This window comes from Enhydra lutris, unplaced genomic scaffold, assembly GCF_002288905.1.
Source record: "Enhydra lutris kenyoni isolate GAN:26980312 unplaced genomic scaffold, ASM228890v2 scaffoldscaffold7, whole genome shotgun sequence".
Classification (NCBI taxonomy): Eukaryota; Metazoa; Chordata; class Mammalia; order Carnivora; family Mustelidae; genus Enhydra; species Enhydra lutris.
The window spans coordinates 30,028,770-30,041,836 of record NW_019154091.1 but is presented as its reverse complement, the minus strand read 5'-3'; the positions used below and the strand labels follow the sequence as shown (position 1 = coordinate 30,041,836).

Here is a 13,067-nt window from a genome sequence, read left to right as displayed (position 1 = left end):
ATGTCCATCACCCAACCGCCCAGCCTTAGACTTTAGGTGTGGTATGCTGGGTATCTAAACACAATAGTGGGTGGGCCCTTAAATGAGTTGGGGAAAAAGGAATTGACTCTTGCTTTTTTCCCCTTTGTTATCATCATTATCATCATTATCATCACTGGTTACTCAGAGGTACCTTTTGTTACTGGATTAATAGAAGGCCGCTCCTCATTCCACATTTGTAGATAAAGTAGATATATCATATTTTGCTCTTTATAATAAGGGTTATTTACTTGGCAAAGCTACCCACAGTGGTATAAATGTTACTTACAGCTCGTGCTCACTGCGTAACTGAAACACTATTAGGAGTCTCTGTGACTGTGTGATTCTACAACTCATTTTGAAATTACGTTTTGGCCACTTCTCCCTAGTGGTTGTTGCTATCATTCAAAATAATTCTTTCTAGACCATGTAAGCACTCAACTTAAAAACAAGATAGATTGTTTCGCTGGAACGTGATTTCTGGTTGATGGTAATAATTAAGACTGAGCTTATGTTTGTCAACCTTTATAAATATAAGCTTACAAGATATTAAGATATTAAGCCTTCACCCTTCTAAACTAAGCAGAGATGTTAAGTTAGTAAGATTTCATCCTTCCAAATTGAACTAAGCAGCCTGACATGATGCCACAGTGATGTGTTTGGCAAGGAAAAAAGGTAAATTTTAGGGACAGCAACTTAATGGCAGAAGTATTCATCAGTCTTTCCCCCCCCGCAACTAGACATTTTGTTGTACTCAAGGCAACTTTCTGGCTCATGTGTTCCTTGGTCACGAGTTGGCAACTTATGGAGGACGTGGCAGTTCTTCTTAGCTGGATGGGAACTTCTGAGCACATCTAAAACCACAGCAGGTGTCCAAAAGATGCAGGCTTTGACTGTGAACCTTAAGAGATCCAGCCACAGAGGGGCACCTGGGTGGCTCAGTGGGTTAAGCCTCTGCCTTCGGCTCAGGTCATGATCTCAGGGTCCTGGGATCGAGCCCCGCATGGGGCTCTCTGCTCAGCAGTGAGCCTGCCTCCTCCTCTCTCTGCCTGCCTCTCTGCCTACTTGTGATTCTCTCTCTCTCTCTGTGTCAAATAAACAAATAAAATTTAAAAAAAAAAAAAAGAACCTAGACACACAGCAAAATTAGAGAAGGTAAAATTAAAAAAGAAAAAAAAAAAAAGAGATCCAGCCACAGAAAATATTAGGGCAGCTCGAGGGAGCTGGCCTCACAAAGCTCAGAGAACCATCTTTGGTTCTTTAGGTCTTCCCCTTTGAATTGCTAATGGTATGAGAAGCCTTATACGTGCTCCATCGCCTGGACTCTAGGCTCTGAATTCCCTCACCAATTACTTCACTTTGAAGTAAACTCTTGCCTTTCTTGTCTCTTCTGGTGGGCACTGGTATTTATGTGTCTTGCTGGTGCATGAACAAAGACATAGCCCAAGCTTTCATACCCATGTGACCCCCAAATGGGTCACCGGTGTATTTCTTCCTTGGAGTATATTTTCTCTGACGTTCTGTTACCTACCTCAAGGGTGTTTCACCCAACAAAGATGGGGGAAAACAGGGAAACAAACCTATCAGTTGTAGGCTAGCAAAATTCTTGGGAGTCTGAAGGCTTATGGAAGGTGTGTGAGAAATTGTTACTTCCCACATCATTTGGAAAGAATTGGCACCAGAAGGATCCTCAGAGAGAAGGATCCCCAGGGATCATTTATCCCAATCACCAGCACAGTGCAGCCTTTCCAGGAGGGAGCAGTCTACGAGGCGGGTGGTTAGCTGCTTTTCGCTGGGATGCTCAGTGGGGAGGCGATGTCCCATAAGAAAAGCAGGTTTTCCCCAAGTTGCAGGAAAGCTTCTGAGGAGATCAAAATGAATCTGCTCCTTTCTAACTGTCACCTCATTGGTTGAACTGAAATAACCCCCCCCCCACAACAAAAAGTCTAAAGGCTCCTCTTGTAGTCACACAATAGCTTTCTAAATGCTGGAAAACAACCATCAAAGTCCTATAATCTTTTCTTCTCTAGACTAAACATCCTGTGGTCCTTCAAAATTTCTATAAAGCTTGGTTTCCCGGTCACTCACCAATCTCGTCTCCCTCTTCTGTAGGCCGTTTTATCAAAGAGGATCTTCTCAGAGTGTTGTGTCTACTTCCTACAGGGTCTAGTCAGTGGGAACACTGTCTCCTTTGGGCTGCCTGTCATAGGCCAATGTGTCCGCATTTGCAGGTACACCAGATGACAAGACGTCACTGTGCCTGCCTAGAGCCCGGGGCCCAGTAAGCATTTTTAGGATATTAAGTGAAGGTTTGGGCTAATGAAAAAGCCTGCAGGATTTTTTTTTTTTTTTTTTTTTTAGTGTGAAAATGACAGTTTGCTCTTACCTGTACTTAAGCTATTGAATTTTTGAAACTAAATGCAGGATTTTTGTTCATTCCTATTAATTTCAACTTGGTTTCAGCACGAAGTTCCTAATTATTATCACCACTATTTCTATCATTCCGTATGTTAGCTTTTCATTTCTCACTCCCAAATTTGTGTCTTCCAGATATGTAATAGGCATGTCTTACTTCTTTTTAACTGTCATTTATAATGGAGTAGAAAAAGAGAGGGCCAAGGTGAGGTCTTTATTGTAAGTAATTGGATATCATGTTATACACTGTCTATCCCTTTCCAAAATTATTTCCAACTAGGTGGTAGAGGTCCTCTAAGGGCAGGCATGATGTCACAGTCTTCTCAGATGTGCAACAGTGACAACAGCTTACTAGTCCTAAGTAAATACCTGCCATGTAAATTACCCAGGCCATGCTAGTTTCATCTCATATGAAAGCAAATAAACTCTGGGCTAAAATAAGGCAAGAGGCATTACAGGAGGCATTCACTGGAGTCTGGTTCAAATTCAGGGACTTGTTACAATCCTCTCTGAAACTATTTAGTAAATGTCTAATTTCATATATTGGTATCTACTTTACTAGGTGAATCTTTGTAAAAACAGATTTTAAACAGTCTTTTTATTGGCTGGCCATGGTAAAAAAGACCCCCCAAAGCTAATACAGTTCCTGTATACAAAATTCAGTTATATGATAAATGAATAATGTCAGATTATATGGAACCCTCAGGAGAGCCCTCTCATAATTCAACCCCAGGACCTCTCTGACTTGGTCCCTTGGTACCTTTCAGGTCAGACCAGGCTCCGTGGACTTGCCAAAGTCCAGATCCATATCACTGAGGTAAAGTTGGTAACGCAAGCTGGTCTTTGAACAGAAGAAGCAGGGATGCTCTTTTTATTGCTTTTAAAAACCATCCTCCAACTCCCTTTTGAAGAGCAGGCACTAAAATAAACTTTGACCTCCAACAGATCATAGTTTAAATTGAACCTAGGTTGATTTTAAAAGATATCCATGCCGATCAAGATGACACTTCAGTGGAGAAGGCCTATGGGGCCCAAAATAGATGGACCACCATGAGTCAGACAGCACGCACCAACATTACTCAATACATTATAGGAAAGTATCGTCTCCTGGAGAATCCTTTAGGTACAAAGCTGTTTCCCAGAGTTCAGATTTCCCAGATCAAAAAGAAACAAGATATGCTTGTCCAATACCTTCTGCCGAGCAGGAATGAGTTTATAAAAAAAATGTTTTGAAAAAACTATAGGTCAAGGGGACCCAGTGAGTTATAAGAGTGATCGTGGCTGTGACAGGTTTGGAATGCCAAGGTGTTGGGTTCATCCCCAGTAGGGACCAAAGGGGGTTAAGAGAGAAAAAGACACCGTATACCGCTGTCCAAATAAATCCCTTCTCCAACACTTACTAGCTGCTTTACCTTACTACAAAACCTTTGCGGCATTCTGTTTTCTTGTCTGCGAAATGATGAGGTAGTAACAATGGTTCCTACCTTAGAGCATTGCTGTGAGCAAGGATGGGGACCATCCATTTAAAATGCTTGTTACACAGCCCAGCACATTCAGACACCACACTGCTGACTGTTGCTACGGTTCTGGTTACACTTCGGTGCTATCTGGTTGGACAGGACTGCCTGGAAGGCTAAGGGATGGGGCCTCTGAAGGCCTTGAAGAACTGAGAACACACTTGGCGGAGGACAGAATACTGCCCTGCTGGGGCAAGCCTAGGTGGAAAGATCCAAATACGTCTCTAAATATTACCCAGCCTAGAAGTCTGCAACAGCGGAGGCAGGTGATGTCATGGACAGAAGTGGGCTTGGAGTCTGACAGATTCAAGTCTGAATCCTTGCTTTTGAACCAACTTGCTATAAGATTTTGGACAAATCATTTAATCCTTCCCAGCTGGGGTTTCCTCACTTATAAAATGACATTAATGCCAAACCCTGTCATTGTGAGGATTAAATGAGTCAGGCCATATCAATGTCTAGACAAAAGGCTCCCACAGAATTCTTTTGTTTTTTTTAAGTGTTTTTTTTTTTTTTTAGATTTTATTTACTTATTTGCCAAAAATAGAGAGCACAAGCAGGGCAAGCAGAAGGAGAGGGAGAAGCAGGCTCCCCACTGAGAAAGGAGCCTGATGTGGGGCTTGATCTGACGACCCTGGGATCATGAACTAAACCAAAGGCAGACACTCAACCAACAGACACGCCGCAACCAACTCAGCTACCCAGGTGTCCCGCTTCACAGAATTCTTAAAAGCCTAAGGTTCTGCTTGGTCCCTGAGGCCATGGCAGGGTGGAGGAGGTTGGATTTTAGGAATAGCTTCTAATCCCAGTCTTGACCAAGACAGTAGTGCCTCTTATTTTATGTCATTTATTTTTTAAGATTTATTTATTTATTTTGGGGGGGGGGAGAGAGAGAGAGAAAAAAAAACACTCATGAACATGGGGTGGGGGAGGGGCAGCGGGGGAGAAAGAGCACAGACCCTGACTCAAGGCTTGATCTCAGACCCTGAGATCATAACATGAGCTGAAATCAAGAGTCAGGTGCTGAACAGACTGAGCCACCCAGGAGCCCCTATTTTATGTATATTTTAATTTTTTTTTTTTTATGTTGGTGTTCTGTGGAAGATTTTGTCTTCCCAGTATTTTGTTGCCTGTTGTTCATGAGAAGTTTGAAAGCCACTGGCCTGCCAAACGGTATTTACCTAGTAAGATTTCAAGTTTTGCAAGTTTAAAAAAATTTTTTTTAATTAATATGTATTTTTAATTTTTTTATTTAGCGAGAGAGAGTGCTCACGTGAGTAGGGAAGGGCAGAGAGAGAAGGAGAGAGAATCTTAAGCAGGCTCCTTGCTCAGCGGGAGCCGGACGTGGGGCTCAACTGATCTCATGATCCTGAGATCATGACCTGAGCCAAAATTGAGTCAGACGCTTAACTGATTGAATCTCCAAGTTTCGCAAGACTGAAATGAGAATCCATAAAATGCTTAGCACAGTGATAATTATGTAGTGAGTATTTACATAAATACTACACATTTTTTTTCTTATTCTTTTGGTTAAGTGTTTGGCTAACCTGATGCCTAGAATGATCACACACCTGATTTATTTGGGACAGTCCTGGTTCACTCTTGTCGTCCTGTGTAACTATTAATAGAGCCACCCTTCACTTCCAGAGGGTGCCTTGCTATGGATGGTAAGTTTTTTGTTCACCCTAATTCTGCCCTGTCCCATGTCATGGAAGAAAGTCATTCCCCCTCACTATACAAGTGGTGTTGGCAGCAAGGCTCTGATTTCTCAGTGGCCACAGAATATGAACACACTATTTGGCGAGGCCAGAGAGGATTCAGATATACCGCTCTTCTAGAAGTGTCAGATATCTCCTATCACATTAGCCTGACCAAACGCAAAAAAAAATCAGTGTCTTCTATCTCCATGCCGGGAAGCACGTAGCTTTGTCAGCTGGGGGTGGACTCACATTAGAAGGAAAAGAAATGTAGTTTTTTCCTTTCGCTACTTGGGAGGGTGTGTTGAAAAAAGCCCTCCAGATGCCCAGGAGAGAGATTTGGTTTTTAACATGTTAAAATTGTGACCTTTTGTGACTATTAACTCACACATACAGACAGCAACAGCCTTTCCTGCTGCCCCGCCCAGCCCGTATCCGGTCTAATCAGTAGACAGAAGAAATTCTACAGCGGTGACTCACTTCTGGGCTAACAATGGAACTTACGCTCCTTGGCTTTTTATTATTTTTGAATCTGGAATTCTTTTGGTAAAGTTTGGTACAGTAAATTTAGAACAAAAGGTGTGGATGTTAATGTGCCTCATGGGTAAAGCTTCAACAGCTTGGGCGTGAGTCAAGCCAGGCTAATGTCTGCCGCTGAAACTCAGGTGTCTTGAGCAAAGGTTTTCCCCTGGTCTTTATATAGATGTCATATGAAAGAGGGAGAATTTAAACATAAGTGTTCTGACTCATTGTGACCAGGTACTCTGAACACAGACACTTTCTCTGGAATAGCTGTGTTCCACAGTATTTATAAGGCATAAAACCAGACAGATCCAATGATAATCCAATCATATTGGATTTTTTGAAATTTTTGAAAGCATATTTTGAATTCCATTTTTTCCCCTGAAAATTAACCAATTTTCTTCTGAACACCCAGGTTAACACTCAATTAACTCCAAGTTGAAAAGAAGGAAAAGGTTGTCCCGGCAACCACTTGGAAGATTCATTTGGCATAATCTGTTTTATAAGAGGACCTCTTGTTATGGTCTCAGGAACTGTGATGTCAAGCAAATAAGCCCATACCAATTTCTGGGGCTTTATTCTTAAGTTTCCTTAAAAGAACGAAACGACAATGTTTAATTTCTGATCTTCAAATGAGATCTTTGGAATTCACTAATTAAGGGGATCTTTGCAATGAGTTGGGAATGCAGGGAGATATGGATAAATGTTAAGGGTAGAGCTGATAAAAATTATACCAACAGGTGGAAATTTTAGCTTTGGAGTTATTTTAAACAAGTGTTGGAAACAAAGAATACTTTGGGGACACACATTAGCCTAGAAAACTGATGGCTTACATATGCCTCCTCTTGGATTGTTATAGTTAAAAAAAAGAGAGAGAAAAATCATCACACTGGAGTGATTAATCAAAACATTTAAACAATGATATGACGCACATTGGAAGCATTTTTCTATCCTGTCTGGGAAGCCACAAGCAAGGTCTTTGGATGTAATTCCAATTTAGGCCTCCAAGGTAAGGATGTACAAAGACAACAGCAGATTTCACCAGTGACTCTCTAGAAGGAGGATTAGACAGATTGTTTCCTGTTTCTGGGGAAGGAAAAAAAAAAGGGAAAGAAAAAAGCCTTGGGACTGCATAGTATTTTATGTGCTTCACTTCCCAAATTCTGTTTTCAAGTTCTTCCAGGGTCCAAAGGTGCCAAGCAAGATTAAAAGAAATCTGATGGGAAGAAATTGTCTGAGGTCAACCTCCCAGGGAATGCATTCCTTTCATCCCTGCCTAGATGTCTTCTGATGGCCACATATTGTTCTTTAGTCATTCTCTATATGCCTGGAAGGCATTTTTTGAGTTTCCTGGGCCACTTTATTATGATGGATTATTATTATTTTTTGAAGGGACAGGTGTGTCTTTCATATTCAGTGTATAAATGACTTTCTGTCACTATTTCATACTGCACAACCCTGGCACACAGAAGCCTAAATGATTCTTTTGTAGCAGGAGCTAAATATGGTAAAAGCTCATTGGTTTTGCTTTAACAGCAACAAGGGTTATTAGTTAGATGGGATAGTCATAACAATGTGGTGATGTTTAAGATTAAGAGATTTAAGGAGCTCCCGAGTGGTACAGTTGCTAAGTATTCTAGGTTCTTGGTTTCAGCTCAGGTCATGATCTCAGGGTCATGAGATGGAGCCCCCCAGTTGGGCTCCATGTTCAGTGCAGAGTCTGCTTGAGACTCTCTCTCCCTCTCATTCTGCCCCTCCCTGCTGTGTGCTTTCTCTCTCTAAAATAAATGAATTTAAAAAAGAAAAGATTAGAAGATTTAAGCCAGGTATGAAAGGTCTCAGTAATAAAACATGATTACACTGGGTTCAGTTTAGTGGCAATGTTCTAGGTCCTTTTTTTTTTTCACCATAATTCTTGAAAACTGTTGACCTATGTATGTACGGTAACCTTCCATTAATAGGAAAACATGATTGAACAAAAATATCCCTTTTTGTCATGCTGGCCAATAGAAAGTTCATTGTATTTATCATATTCAGCTATTAATAATAGTCTAAGCTGAAACCACCAGAGATAAGCCATTTTCCCTGGTTTATACAGCAACTAGTTCAGGGTCATTGTCAAAGGCAGGGCTAGAATGGGAACCTCCTCTCAAACTGTATGTAACTGAATTCAGTCTCCTACTCCAGAAAACAACAGTGTTTTGGGAACCAAACAAATTCAGAATTCAGCCAATCTCATTAGAGCAAAACTGGAAGTTCAGTTCAGAATGTCTAAAGAACCCCCAAAGAGTTAAAATTCATTATGTGACTTTGGGCACATCATTCAGTCCTTTTAGACGTAGGATTCCCCCTGAAGAATGAGAGACTTGTATGATATTCCACCAGACACCCGCCCCCCTTTTTAAAGATTTTACTTATTTATTTGACAGAGAGACACAGTGAGAGGAGGAACACAAGCAGGGGGACTAGGAGAGGGAAAGCAGGCTTCCCGCTGAGCAGGGAGCCCAATGCGGGGCTTGATCCCAGGACACTGGAATCATGACCTGAGCTGAAGGCAGACGCTTAACAAGTGAGCCACCCAGGTGCCCCTCGACCAGAGATCTCTTTTAAACCATCCCTTTCCTAGTATGTGTCTGGCAAGTGCTTTGATTGTCTGTTATTGCCATTCCATTGTTCTCTACAGAAATAAAGTTCAAAGACTCAAAGAACACAATAGCTGAGAGAGGTTTTAGAGAGTCAGATGATCACCTCCCAATCACTGAAGCCCAAGATGGAAAACGCATCTTATTGGAGGGGTCCTCGAATCCACCTGTGCTCCTAGCCTTATCAGTAGACCAAATAAATACACACACATATGCATCACTAATTTTCAAAGGCACGTAGGTACTGTTTTGAATCACAGAATGAAAGTTAATTTATAAGCGTTAATGGCTTCAAAATACAGTTATCAAGTTGAAGTCCATAAAATATTTTACTCTTAAAAAAGGGGGTCCTCATACCAGAAGAGGTTGGGCGACCACAGATATGCCCCATTTCTCCTTTTACATATGTAGACAGAAGACCCAGAATGGAGTCACACATGGACTTAAGGCACAGCCAGGATTAGCACCAAGCTTTTTGATCTCTGGTCCAGCGACCTCCAGTACCTCGTACTCTAGTGGCTGCTTGCTTCCTAGTCCCACCAGCCAGCTGCTTGGTCCCAACTGCCTGCTACCTACTTCATCTTTTAATTAAAAATGAAAGCTATGGGAATGAAGGAATGATCCTTTAATGCACTTCTAAATAAAACACTTGTGGGTGCCTTGCACTGAATTTGAACTCCTACTTGGAAAAAAAGAAATCCTAATTTAGTTCAAAATATGCTCAAAAGTATTATTAAAAGGAGAATCACAGACTTGTGGATCTACAGTGAGAACTGTAGCCTCTATTAATAGAAGTTGCCCTAAAGCCAATAAAAATAACATGTTGCCAGAGAATGAGGAATCCACCAAATGGCCTTGTCATTGTTGTTACAGTGGAAACATCCATTCAGCGTAATACTCATCTCTAAACCAGACCATCTGAATTTATTGCTAAAATGCAGATTTGTGATCTGAGTAAAAATTGTCTGCTTTTGTCATGTTGAATAACAGTAATCGGGCTTTGTAATTTATTATTATTATTATTTGGAATCAGGTTTTTTATTTTAAAGATTTTATTTCTTATTTGACAGAGAGAGACACGGCGAGAGGGCACACAAGCAGGGGGAGTGGGAGAGGGAGAAGCAGGCTTCCCACTGAGCAGGGAGCCCAATGTGGGGTTTGATCCCAGAGTCCTGGGATCGTGACCTGAGCTGAAGGCAGATGTTTAATGACTGATGCACCCAGATGCCCCAAGGAATCTATCCTTCTATGCCGAGGTGCCTGATGCATGTACAGTAATAAGCATTTAGGAAATGTTTGTTGAATGAATGCATGCACACATGATTCAGGAACACTGCTCTAAGCAGAGATGTTGGGTGCCCCCTCCACAGGACACACGACACAGGAATCAGGCCCATATATAAACACTCATCCTAAAAACATCCCACCTCAGGGTCCGCTTCATGGGCTTGTGATGGGCTGGGTCACACCACCCCCTCCCCCATGCTAAGAAGGACCTTGCCCTTGGGTTAATGCTCTGCTGTCACTATCTTGAAATTCTTAATAACTTTTTTTAACAGGAGCCCCACATTTTCATATTGCAGTGGGCCCTAGTAGCTCATCTCACCCAAGGAATTCTTGTTAGAGCTCTTCTGCTTCTTCTCCACGCCCCTCACCTCTCAACTCTCTGCCAGTCCTTGCAGAGTCTCAGGTGTGCACAACTTTGGGGCCCTCTCTCCAAGTCCCCTTTGTCAAAACCCAAGTTCTGAATGTATTCCTAATGCATGGAGGTTCATTCACTCTAGCCTCCCCACTCTAACCGGAAGGGACAGATCACCTTGTTTAGACTAAAGAGTTAATAGCTGAGAAAGTGTAAGGTGTTACCTTCACCTTCTATCTCCACGTTCAATGAACTTTAAACAAGAATGATTCTTTTCGTCAAGGACTGGCTCTCTAATAGCCGTATTTCAGACATTCACCATACACAGATATTTTAGGCATCCTCCATAGACAGATATTTTGGGATGAGGCATCTTGCTATGTTCCTCAAATGATATTCTTAAGGCAACTGCTGACAGTACCACTCTGTCTCTTCATGAAATAGCTCTCATTCATACTTGACATTATTTTCTAAAAATTACGGTATCGTTGCATTTTTTTAATTGGCAAAGCGTTCACAAAAAGATATGTCTGTCAAGCAGTTTTGCGATAAACATATTTGGAAAGACTGTTTACTTTCATCTGTGATGACCACACTCTTTGGGTTAGAAATTGGAAGTCCTGGGTTCCAAAGAGGTCTCCTTTGTCAGCTTTTTAGCTACATGATCTTGGACAAGTTCCTTGACAATCCTAAATTCTTTGTTTCCTTATTTAAAACAAACAGAGCCAAAGAACACCTCTGTTCCTACTTTTGGGTTCATTTTGGGAGTTAAATGAGACTTGTGAGACATGTGCTTTAAAGGCCATGGCAGGGAGGCCATGATTATGAAATCAACTTCCAAGTGTCAATACTGCATTCTGGAATGTCCGAAGACAGATCCAGGACTGAAGGTGAGGGTGACCACAGGGACTAGGGCTGGGGACAAGGTCTGAAGAACTAATGAAGAATGAATAAGTTACAAGAGCAGAGAGGTGGACGATTAGATTTTCTGGGGCCTGTTTTCTTTTACTGGCATGAGTTGAGGATGTGGTCAAAGGCAGCAATCACCTACAAATTGGAATTTTCACAGTGAAATATGACAGGAAAAAAAATTAGAAACTGAAGCAAGAGGCAAGAAGCCTGGGGGAAAAGAAGTTGGATGAGGTGAAGGAAAGGAGGAAGTGTTTCTGTCTTGCTTTTCATAATAACTAGGGAGAGTGCATAGCAGAAGGAAGAGACCAAAAAAAAAAAAATCTGTGTTGATCCCGTGAAGGCAGGCAGGCAGGCAAAGGAAAGCCGTTTCAAGGAAGGCTTTAAAGAGAGGATCCACTTCATAAACAACAGAAGCAGCTGCTCAGAAAGAATGTATGTAGAAGAGATGTTGATTAATGACTCAGTGAAAATGATTTCCAGACACGTCTTGGCAGTAATTCAAATCCAGGGGGGTAGGGAGCCGTCAGATCAGCAGAGAAGTTTTGATATGTTTTGGAGATCCTATCGGGAATAAAAAGACAAGCCTTGTGGGGAGACCTTGGTGGTGATGGAAGGCCAAGGCTAAAATATCTGACCGTTTGCTTTAGGAAGGAAGGAGCCGATAGAGGAGGCATTGTGATATGGTTTAAAAAATGTATTTGTGATTCCATTCAGAGCTAGAGGACAATCTGGAAGACCTGACAGGGGAATGTGGCTGGGAAGGGGAAGCCAAGGGGGACGTCAGGCTGTAAGAGCAGGTGGGGGAGGTGGGAGATGCGGGGAGGGTGAACAGGTAAGATTGAAGAATTAAAAAGTCAAAAGAAAAAAAAAAGAGCAAACCAAACCCATTTTTTCCCCTAGGTGTTGCTCCAAATAGGGTCAGGGATGTTGTTGGTCATCCAGGTTCGGGGTGAGCCTAGACCACGGAGGGGCCTGGTGCTCGTGGAGTTTCAGCACTAGCTATAAGAGAGCAGGGCGCAGGGGTATGGACCAAAGTCCCCGAGGAGTTTGGGGTCCTGTGCAGGAGGCTTGTGTATGGAAGCACAAAGAAGAGGAGATCGAGGTCACTGTGGGAGCAGGTCCTTTACCCTCCGATGCAAGGGTCCTTTACCCTCCGATGCAAGCCCCACTTCCGGTTGAAGGGAGGCCCCACGTCTGGAGTGAAAATCCAGACTCTATTCCAGCAGGACAGAAAGACAGTTCTGGATGGAAGGACACTAGGACAGTAATTGCAGGAGAAGGAGAAGAGATCACTGGAGGTGATCTTATGTACAGAAAGAAAATATTTTTGGAAGCAGTTACATGTGGCATATGGAAAATGGAAAAGTGGGAGGGGTAGAGAGAGTATTAGAAACACGGGCTGAGCATTCTACTAAGTACGTCCTGGAGGTAATTTCATCTCTCTACTGCCATAGCCCCGAGATGTACATGTAAGAATACGTATTGCTTCCAGTTTATAGACGCATGTTTAGGTTTCTTGCTACATATATCGAAAAAAAAAACAGTGGGTAAACTTGACCACATGTTTACTGTGTGCCAGGAATTTATAGATTATCTCTTCCTCCTTACAACAATAGCAAGTAGATACAAGTATGACTTCCATCTTCCAGCCAAGAAAGCCTGGACATGGGGGTGTCTTAGAACTTGCTGAAGTCCACACAACCAG

The 13,067-nt window shown here is 42.2% G+C and overlaps 1 protein-coding gene across 3 annotated transcripts in view; it reads right to left on the bottom strand.

Moving 5' to 3' along the window:
* LOC111142112 (protein tyrosine phosphatase, receptor type R) overlaps nucleotides 1–13,067 on the bottom strand; it is a 240,409-nt gene that overhangs the window by 2,005 nt on the left and 225,337 nt on the right. The window lies entirely within an intron of this gene.